Genomic DNA, 7,297 nt, shown 5'->3' on the forward strand with positions numbered 1-7,297 from the left:
GGTTCTGGAAGAAAATCGTGCCAAATGTAAAATAATTTGTTGATCTACCACCAAAGCGAGTGCCACATCAACCTGTGTGTGTGGAAGATTGTGACATTGTCTCAGAATAGGGCTCTATAGCCTTTAAAGTCAAATGACTAAAAGTAGCCAACTCTTCCTGGCTTCTTTAGTTTAACTTGTGTGGCCAGATTTTTCAAAGGAGAATACATTCTTTACTAATCATTTCTATGCATTTCTCCTCAACAGAGACAGCAAAAAGTTAATACAATAGTTCCGTCAAATTTCAGACTTGCCACCAGGAGCTATATTAAGTGTTGTCCTGTCATTCTAGCTTATTAAAATATACAAACAGCATCCTTTGAAGAGTAAGGTTAAATTCAACTTGTATTATGAAAGCGAACAAATGACGTCATCAACTTACGCGTGTTTGGATTTCTAATGAAGAACTTTCGAAGTTAACCTCGGAAGAAGAGTCTTAGAACCTGATAATTCAGTGCTCGTCTGAATTTAATGTCATGAAAGAAAAACAATGTTTAAAACAATACTTGTGTTACACAAATAACAAACTAGTGTTTCAGAGGGAAGACATATTAGGAATTCCATTTATTTCGTGAATATTTCGTAAACACAAGCGGTGTTGCACTGACGCGCTAGTGTGCAAATGTATATATGCAAATGTATATATGTTACATGTTTGATACTAGTCCGTAGATTAATGAGGAGTGCAGTATTTAAATTGGCTACGCAGCCCCAGCTGCGACCTACATATTTTGCCGCAAGCAGTCAAAGCCAGTACTTGATCTATATCAAAAAGAAAAGTAGCGATAACATCAGGACCGGACTTAAACTTAATAAGACCCTAAGCTTTTTGAGAGAGGGGGCCCCTTGTAATCAAAATTGTCCATTTCTTCAAAACGATTAAAAATATCTCTGGAAACTATTTTGAAGGATCCCAAGTAAGTGGAAACTCTTAGATGTAGATTATAAATCATAAACTTACAAATACAAAAACATAAACCTACTAAAATACTCAGATAAACACAAAGATAAAGAATCTTTTACGCCGAGATGCGATAATTGTAAATGTTTAAAGTACTATAGTTATGGTAATTTTGTTTGCTTGGGAGCTGAGATGTAAGGCTCTTGGCTTCCGAAGCAAAGGGTCTCGGGTTCGGGTTTTGAATTTCGGCCAAGAAACGCATTTATAAAGTTTAACATTAAATTATTTTCATTGTCATCTTTTTTTCGTTGCATGTCTATTTATAGTATGACTTAACAGAAACAAAAGGACGAGCTTAGGCCAAACATTGAGAGCTCCCTTTAATCATATAATATAAGGGGTAGAGAGTTGTGCTGGCCACATAACACCCTCGTTAACCGTGGCCTCGTTATTGCCTCGCCTATAAATCGCAGGGTCTGAAAGGGGAACTATCTTGCTCACTATCGCGTATAGCAAACTAAATCTACATATATCTTTTCAATCTCCCTTCATAATAATATTTCTTCATAAGAAAGAATCAAAACCATAACTATCGAATAGGTCTTTGATTAAGATATATTGACTCTCGTGAGATTTTTTTTCTCTTTAGGACGTGTTATCGGGAATTCACGATATTTTAAATTAATAGGCCCGACGCTCGAATTGAATACTAAGATCAATGTGGAATCAATTTGGATGATTTCTAATTCTGAAGAGCTTGTCATGTGATCCTACATCTATAGCCTACATCAGTCAAGCAGAAAAGAGGGGAGGAAAATCCGTGGTCTGGAGTGGGAATAAATATCTCCGTTATCTTCATCATTAGATTGACATGATGGATAGTGAAAGGACATTAGCTTGCAGCACTGTCAAGAGAATGAATCTTCTGTTGCATTAACAGATTAGTTCTATTTGAGTACATTCGGAGGAGGCTTGCTGAGTGGTAAAGCGCTTGGCTTCCGAACCGGGCGTCACGGGTTCAAATCCTGGTGAAGACTGGGATTCTTAATTTCTGGATCTTGTCCAATCAGCTCTAATGGATACCTGACATTAGTGTGAGAAACGTAAAGGCGTTTGGTCGTTGTCCTGGCCACATGACACCCTCGTTAATCGTGGGCCACAGCAACAGATGATAATTACATCGATCTGCCCTATAGATCGGAATGTCTGAAAGGGAAACTTTACTAGTTCATTGGGCGTGTGAATGGGGGATGGCTGGAGATATTAATTATGGTAGTGATGCCATAAACTCATCCTTTACCTACGGTTAAAATGAACTTCTCCTTGCCATCCATGAAGGAAGAGTCTTATGATTGTATGCTGGACGTTGAAGCTCTGCATGACAATTGTAGGAACACGTAATTAAGATAAATCTTATATTGAAAGTACAAGAGGGGGGGGGGGAAATCCAGCTAAGAAAAAAATCAGTCACATTTAATGATGTGGTGACCAAAAGAAAAATTATAATAGTCGATACTTCTCGGCCAAATCTCATTCCTGTTATATTTCTTAAACTTAATCATATAAAAGTTACAATATGGAAAAATCTGACAACAGTTCTTAAAAGCTTGGTACCTAAGCGATGTATCACAATGTGGCTTAAGTAACGAGGGGCAGAATGTCGGTAGAAATGTAGGCATAAAGCACAAGTCAAAAACGCCAAACAGGCAGTGATGGGAACTAAACTAACTTTTAAAAGTTAAACTAAAACTAGTTTCCAACTAAAATGAAGTAGTTAAACTATTAGTTTATCATGAATTTCAAAAGATAGTTAGACTAAAGAAAGTTAATTAAACTATTACAAACTATTTTTTTTGGGGGGGGGGGCGGAGTTGAACTAGACCTATATAGATATAATCATCCGACTATATGCATACGTTTCAATCTTATTCTTTTAACATTCTAGTAATATTTATCTATGATAAAATCAGTATTGAGGAATATGTTTCCTACAAAAACGTTAATGCACAATAAAATAAAATGTCTAAATAAATATGTGTGCTTGTATTTTTGCCTTGAATTAAAACCTTTAGAAAATAATGGTACTCTTTTTTTTAATATATTAACTATATATTAATATAATGGAAAATCTTATTTATACTGGTAAAGTTTAAAATCTCACTAAATAACATAGATTTAGAATTTCAAATTAGATCTAGTATCCAAAGAAATAGAAACGAAATTGTTGGAGTTTTAAGAAACATTTGACCTGTATAACTATTTTATAGTGTAAAATACATGCTAGACTAACAATGCAGATGTGCTATTTTCTTGTCTGACCACTAAAAATACAACTAACACTAGTGCATAACCGTAACGCGCTCAAGAAAAAAAAAACTGGGTGATCTTGTCATTATGGACTGCACACTCAGTACACTATATAGACCTACACGTGTAGGCCCTACGTCTATATGGCAGGTTGTTAAAATCAGTCGGGCACACTGTATATTTACTTTCTGGGCAGGGAGGGTGTATAACTATTTTAGTGTACAGATATATCTGCGAACATGCTTGACTAGCCACGCCAGTGTGTTATTTTCTTGTCTGACCTCTCCACATTAAGCAAACACTATTGCATAAGGCTTAATGAAGGGTAGTCTTACAGTATTATCGACTACACACGTACAGTACACTAGGCCTACATGTGGTCATGTGTATGTCTAGCTGACCAGGTTGTTAAAATCAGTTGGACACGGTCTATTTACTTTATGGTCAGAGAGGGTGTGGATTAAGATTTTTTTTCTAGAGTTGGTTACCCTAATGCTTTTAGATCTATATAGGCCTAGCTGTTGATTTAGACTTAATAGATCTCAATAATAAGTCTTAAGACTATAAAAGGGTGTACTTGATGTTCCTGCAATTAAAAAAAATATGTTCGCCGCAAATGAATTGATTAAGACCACTAAATATTGACCTAACCCACTAATCAGATTCCCACTAGAAACAGAAACACATCCACGTGGCTCACAAAAAAATTCGGAACAACCTCATTTTTTTCTAGTTAAACAATGGCCTTAGTGATCTCAAAATATAGAGTTTGGGAAATGAACCGTTCTCACACAAACCTTATAGTTGTCGCATTACTGCTGGGATTATCAGACGCCCGTCGAAGTTTTAAAATGTAAACTCATTCATCTTGTGTACTCTGTCGTTTCCTATAGTGCTGTCATAGTATTTAGAAAATACATTACTTTATATATTATTTTGAAACACACAAAAATAACTAATCAAGATGAAGTGAACGCAGAATATAGGCGAAGATCTTAAAAAGAAATTGAGATGGATTGGTCACACCCTAAGAAAGATGCCAACAACAGAATAAGAAATGCGTTATATTGGGGTGTTATGGAGTGTGTGTGTGTGTGTGTGTTTCTATGGTGACGGCGGGTAATGGTTAGTTATGCAGTGAATGATGCAAGATAAGTAGCATTGTCGTCAGCGGTCTTAGTTAGGACAGACGACTCCAGAACGTGAAACAGAAAACTGACCAGTTGTTGTAGTGAGTGAGATTTTATTTAAAATGCCATTTTATGTTATTACTAAAGTCTACTACAAATTACTGTGCATCATCACAAGTTGATTTGGTCTAAATTTTAATAAAAGTTATATTTAGTTTTGCTCATAAAGAAGTTATATTCAAGTTTTACAAGTTAAAATTGTCAACCAGCAGTTTGGTGCTACAAGTCACCACCATCACACCCTAAGAAAAGATGTCAACAACAGAGCTAGACAGGTCTTAAATTACAATTCCCTGAGAATAAGACGCAGAGGAAGACAAAAAAAAACAAACATGGTGACACATTGTACTATTGAAGTGATGCCCAAAATGCGGCTCGCGGGCCAGATCCGGCCCACGATGTGGTTCTATCAGGCCCGGCGAAACGTCGGCACAAAGTGTAGAAAATCCTCCCTTCATAAAAAAAAAAGAGGTTGAAAAAAATGTATCTTTACTTACGCTGGGGTCCTCACTATTTCTCTGAAGGATCGGTACCATGACCGTTAACATTTAGTTGTTAATGACTGGGATTCTGAATTAAGTCTACCAGGAAAAGTAGATGGATCTTTAATTGTTTGTGAAACATGATAATAAGCCAACAAATTTGTTTTATAAAGAAATTTTTGATACTTAAAAAAAACAACAATAGATAAACGGTATTGTGAAACAAATATGACGTCATTCTTGATTTGAACGGCAAATAAAAGATTTTTAAACTAAGCCTAGAGATTGAAAGATTTTGTAGAATATTTACCAAAAAGAAACAAGAAAATGAGTCAGTAATAAAGCTTGTTACAATTTTGTTTACATTTTAAGTAGAGAAATTAAGCCGAATTCCGTAAAAAAAAATCAATAACTTCCACTATCCAATTTATTTACCTTTTCTTTGATGTGGCCCGCGACACTAGTGTAGGAAATGAAAATGGCCCGCAGGCCGAATTAAGATGGGCATCTCTGTACTAGAGGAATCTTGAGAAGACAGGAAAGAGTTGGTAAGACTAACGAGAGACGGTGGAAAATGCAGTGTTTTTTACTTAGGCCCTATGTTCCATAAGGAACACAAAGGACAGATCATGCAGATCATAAATGGACTATTGATTTGAACGATGTTCTATTGTTCGACCACTTTACCTGTAATTTGAAATAATTTTCAGAACAGAAAGATTACTTTTTCGTGAAAGTAAAAGTTTCTCTTTCAGACCTGGCTATATATGAGACACATATTCCAAAAAGTACAAAATCAACCTTCTTTTAATTTTGTTGTCGTTCTTGAGGTTGTCGAGTTGAGTTGATCTTGACGGTCTCTGTCTATGAATTCTTAAAAGTATTTTGTGTATTTTTTGTGTATTCATTATTGGATTATTGTGTTATTCTATGGATTATTAGTGTGACGTGAGAAGCCCTTTTATTTTGGTATTCACTTTACACACTCCATAGTGTTTATATTCTAAATATTTTATTTTTTTGTTCACTCGTGTATTCACTCTACACACTCTATTCTAGATATTTCAATTTTTTGTTCACTCGTTCATCTTTACTTCTATTTGATTTACTATTTGATTAATTCATTTGAGTTTACATTTATTTACACAGTCATGTCAATAAAAACTTTCTTAATTGAGAAGAAAGACTTGGAAGGTGGTTTGGTTCACCCTTCTGGTACTCTGCTGCTCAAATTGATAGGGCAAGAGTCTATTAAGGCTTCATGGCTAGCCTCATGACTGTTTTAAGTCTGTCTCCTGACGAAGTGGGTTCTCTCTATAGATTCGAGAACCTTTTCGTCTGGTTCTTAGTTCCCAATAGACCAAGGGTGAGAGCCCGTATTCTAGGAAAGACTTTTGGGACTGAAAGCACCCTCAAAGTTGAAGTTTCAACCATTGAGGATGAAAAGGTCAAAATAACACTGCATTGGGTGGCACCCACTATTGTAAAAAACAAAATCATTGAGATTTTCCAATCCTTCAGTGAAGAAGGTTCCAAAGTAGAGCCTGTCAAGTTAGGCAATTCGGACAAGTGGGCCGCTTGGTTGAAAATCAAGAAAGGGACAGAAGTCCCTCATTACATCCACCTGAAATATGTAGATGATCCCAGAGTATATTAAGTGCTTATCACCATTCCGGGGAGAAGACAGCAATGTTGGCACTGTGGACAAGACCAACACTGGTCAAATCAGTGTCCAAATAGGACCACCCTGAAAGGGAAGGGAAAAATCCCCGATAAAAAACAGGAGCACAATGCTAAAGGTACCCATGCCTCGGTCCTGAGGGGGGAGGAAACAGTAGAAAAAAGTACTAAACAAAACGCACAAAATGAAACACAAAATGGCACATGGCTAGAGAGAGATGGTTTTATTTTGGTGGGTAACCACAAAAGGGATGGGGCCGTGGCCAACACAGTAGACACAGATACAAGAGGTTGGGATCTCTCCCCTACAAATCCTATCGATAAGAAAAAAAACCCACAAAAAAATGAAAACGATGGGGGACAGTTCAACACCAACTTCCCCAACCAAATTGACAAGAAAAAGAACGCTATCCTCCTCCTCAGACGACCCTAACGGGGACACACAGCTAGAGAGGACGAATGAAGATCCTCGGTTGGAGGAAGAGAGAGGGGAAGAAGAGGGGGAGATCGAGGAGAATTCTTCCGACTCCTCGACTAAATTAGTAATAGACGAGGGGGGAAGCCCCACATCCATACAGTAAATAAACAACAAAACAGGCTAATGAAAAACATTTTATAAAATGATCACAAACATTCATACACACCCACACTCATATACACACAACCCATCATCACGTATTCATGGCAGACATTAAAAT

The 7,297-nt window shown here is 36.6% G+C and overlaps 1 long non-coding RNA gene across 1 annotated transcript; it reads right to left on the minus strand.

The window, feature by feature from the left end:
* Positions 1 to 47: 47 nt before the first annotated feature.
* On the minus strand, positions 48 to 4,210 carry LOC129926745 (uncharacterized). The gene is made up of 3 exons (XR_008778466.1): positions 4,045 to 4,210; positions 2,241 to 2,314; positions 48 to 501 (listed from the first exon to the last, which is right to left on the minus strand). It is a non-coding gene; the product is annotated as an uncharacterized LOC129926745 (long non-coding RNA).
* Between the last annotated feature and the right edge of the window lie 3,087 nt (positions 4,211 to 7,297).

The sequence above is a fragment of the Biomphalaria glabrata genome, chromosome 6, assembly GCF_947242115.1.
Source record: "Biomphalaria glabrata chromosome 6, xgBioGlab47.1, whole genome shotgun sequence".
Lineage (NCBI taxonomy): Eukaryota > Metazoa > Mollusca > Gastropoda > Planorbidae > Biomphalaria > Biomphalaria glabrata.